At 42.3% G+C, this 3,499-nt stretch overlaps 1 pseudogene; it reads right to left on the bottom strand.

The window, feature by feature from the left end:
• Window positions 1-362: 362 nt before the first annotated feature.
• LOC143668565 (capZ-interacting protein pseudogene) lies at window positions 363-3,042 on the bottom strand (annotated as a pseudogene).
• Between the last annotated feature and the right edge of the window lie 457 nt (window positions 3,043-3,499).

Raw genomic sequence — 3,499 nt, 5'->3', positions numbered from 1 at the left:
CAGCTGCAGAGAGAGGGAGGTGTGGATAATACCTGGGGCCCCACTGACTGACCAGTGTCTCTAGGGAGTTGTCACTGCAGTAAATTGCTGTAATTAATATTTTTTTTTGTTTTAACCAAGTCCATCAAGTGAAACCCAAACCCCAATTCAAGCTGATAAAAGTCTACTGCCTCAAAATTGATCTCCATTGGCCATGAAGCATTCAGTGTGAAGGCCTGAAGATAAATGTCCCTGCGTCTTCAGGCCGACTCTAGATCCTTGGCATATTCTTGTGTGATGACGTCATTTGCTGCCAACGCCATTGTGGCTGCCTCTCCCAAAGAGCTGTGTCCAGCAGCTCTGTCAGGGCTACACTGACCTCTTTACATTCTAGTGTTCTGGACGGGAGTGTCATCCTCTGCCTTGGGTACTGTTCGCCCAGTCACGACCTCACTGGTGGTCGCCAGCTGAGCATGGCAGTCCAGGGGTTGCCCCTGGTTGGAGAACTCCATCCCCTTCCACTTCCCGTACTTTGTCTTTCTCTTGCTTGTGTTGTTGCCTTCTCCAGGGGAAGTTGTGGGAGTCACCTTCCCACACTGTTCACTTCCAGCTTCTCTGTCTTGGGTCTTTTGTCCAGGTTTATCCTCTTCATTTCCCACTCTTTCCTCCTTCACCTTTGTAGACTTTTCCATCTCTGATTCCTCTCCAGCCATGAAGAGGCTCCCACGTCCCTTGTCCACCTTGGTGCTGGAGGTTTTGGGTGGCTCCATGGCTTCCTGCAGAGACAGGCTCTGACTGTCTCACTCCTCTGAATTCCCTGAGGCCTTCTCATACTGCTTGGCTTCCTCTGTGGCCCTGCCTTCCTCATTATGCTTCTCTGTCCTACTGGATGTCCTCCCCAGAGGACCCCATGTTTCTCCTTCCTTCCTTTTCCATCCCATTGTTGCACAGAAGGTATCACGGGGCCTTACTCTTAGATCTGAACACCTCGCCACTATTCTCTTTCTTGGCACTGTTCTCTTTAGATGACTCTGCTGCCCTGAAATCTCCAATGTCCCCATAGTCAGACTGATACCTTCGTTTGATTGAGCTCTACCTCTGCACCTTATTGTAACAGGGCAGTTGACTACCTTCAGACGCTGGTGGAAGCTGGATCTCCTCTGGCTTATTGAACCCAGACCACAGGCCAGAGTTGCTGAGGTAGAGAGCAGACTGTGAAATGGAAACACCATGGCCTTAAGTCCAGGACTCTTGGGTGAACACACCCCCTGCAGCAGGGCTGCTGGGTCCAAGGCTAAATTGGTCTGAAGCTTCTCAATCAGAGGTGAGCTCTTCACTGCGATTTTTAGCTCACTTTGGAAGGTGTTCTAGTTTGCTACCTGCTGCAATGCAATATACCAGAAATGGAATGGCTTTTTAAAAAGGGGAATTTAATAAGTTACAAGTTCACAGTTCTAAGGCCATGAAATGTTCTAATTAAAGCAAGTCTATAGAAATATCTAATCTAGGACATCCAGTGAAAGATAACTCGATTCAAGAAGGCTAATGAAGTTCAGGGTTTCTCTTCCATCTGGAAAGGCACATGGTGAACATGGCATTGTCTGCTGGCTTTCTCTCTAGGCCTCTTGCTTCGTGAAGCTTCCCGGGAGGCATTTTCCTTCTCCATCTCTAAAAGTTACTGGCTGATGGACTCTCTGCTTTATGGTTCTGCAATGTTATGAAGTTTCCTCAAAAAAACTTCTTTTATAGGATTCCAGTAAACTAATCAAGACCCACATGGAATGGGTGGAGACATGTTTCCATCTAATCAAGTTTAATATCCACAGTTGATAGAGTCACATCTCCGTGGAGATACCCTAATCACGTTCCCAACCTATAGTTAGAATAGTACTGAATAGGGATTAGAAGAAATGGTGGCACCCACAAGACTGATTAGGATTAAACATGGTTTTTATAGGGTGCACACATCCTCCCAAACCATCTCAGAAGGTGATTTCTCCATGCCATTCTGGCCCAGCTCTACTTTGGGATGAAATAGGAAACAGGGGAGCAGGGCAGTTTCCTGAACCAGCTGATTGTGTGGCCCACTGATGGGAGTACGTATCTGTCCACACTGGCCTTGGACTTGGCAACTCTTTCCTCGGTGTCCTTCAAGTGCCAACTTCACAGCAAGTGATACTTCAGATCCCTGCTCCCCACTCTTAAAACTGTCCTGGTTGGGTATGGGCTGCTGCAAGCACAGGGCAAGTGAGCAGCACTGCAGTTCGCAAGGCTTTCCTCCTAGGTAGGACTGCCAAGGCTGACAAAAGTTTACATACTTTTAGCTTTTTTTGTGCATGGGCAGGCACCGGGAATCGAACCCAGGTCTCTGGCATAGCACAGAGAACTCTACCTGCTGAACCACTGTGCCTAGTTCTACATACTTTTAATAGAGTAAATATTAGGATACAGACTAAGAAAAGAATTGATGATAAAATCAGACCTATATTTATTTATATATATTTATCTCTGCATTATTTAATTAGAAAAATTATTAACAACCTAAATATCCAGTTATAAGGGAATATCTATAATACTTCTGATGCATCAATAAGGTGGAATATAATACCACTGGTAAAAAATGTAGCTCTTAGAAAATAGTGCTAATTTTTTTTTTCTGAAACAGAAGTAATATATTATTATTATGGAAAATCAGAAAATGCTGAAAACATAACAAGTAAGCAAAAGACTACCATTTACAGATTTTATGTTTAGTGGCCCATTCACCTAACCTCACTGAGAGCTAAACAGAATATCTAATTTGAAGAAGTACTAGAAGAATTAGAGACAATGCATATAAACTGTTAAGATTTGTGCTTGCACCAAATAAATGCTTAATAAATAGTGGCTATAATTCTTTCTATTAATATTAAAGGTTTGATGTGCATTTTCCTTCCTATACTTTTCTGCTTTTTTTCAATTTTCTACCTTGAGAATAGTTACTTTTTAAATTAGAAAACAACACAAAGGAAAAAAAACATCTCTGGAGCGTACCAATACACTATTGAGCTTCAAAACACGCATAGGTGTTATGAAACAGAGATTGAGTAGCTTGGCTACTTTTCCATGGCTTGTAAAGTAGTGTGCACCAAAAACATTTAATCCATGACCTGAAATATTTTACAGCTGTCATTTAAATGGCGAAAATGGGTCTTTATGGCAAAATATGGATCTTTATGTTATACTCATTTACATATCTTTGACTAAACTTGGGCATTTTAAAATTGCCACAAAACCCTACCCAGTAAAGCCAACAGTAACTTCATAAAACATCAAGTTGAACTTGTCTAAGTTTTTCCTGAACATATGGCAAAGAGGTGGGAGCTAACGCTTTCAGTTACTTATACTCACTGGGTTTGACTGGGCTGATATATTTCTGGAATTTTATTATTACTCAAAATAAAATAGAGAAAACAGCACTTGTAATTTGATTATTTATGATTGGTGGTTGATCCCCAGTGTTGATAGAAATCTGGCAATT

The sequence above is a fragment of the Tamandua tetradactyla genome, chromosome 24 (genome assembly GCF_023851605.1).
Source record: "Tamandua tetradactyla isolate mTamTet1 chromosome 24, mTamTet1.pri, whole genome shotgun sequence".
Taxonomy (NCBI): domain Eukaryota; kingdom Metazoa; phylum Chordata; class Mammalia; order Pilosa; family Myrmecophagidae; genus Tamandua; species Tamandua tetradactyla.
This window is presented reverse-complemented; position numbering and strand designations above follow the sequence as displayed.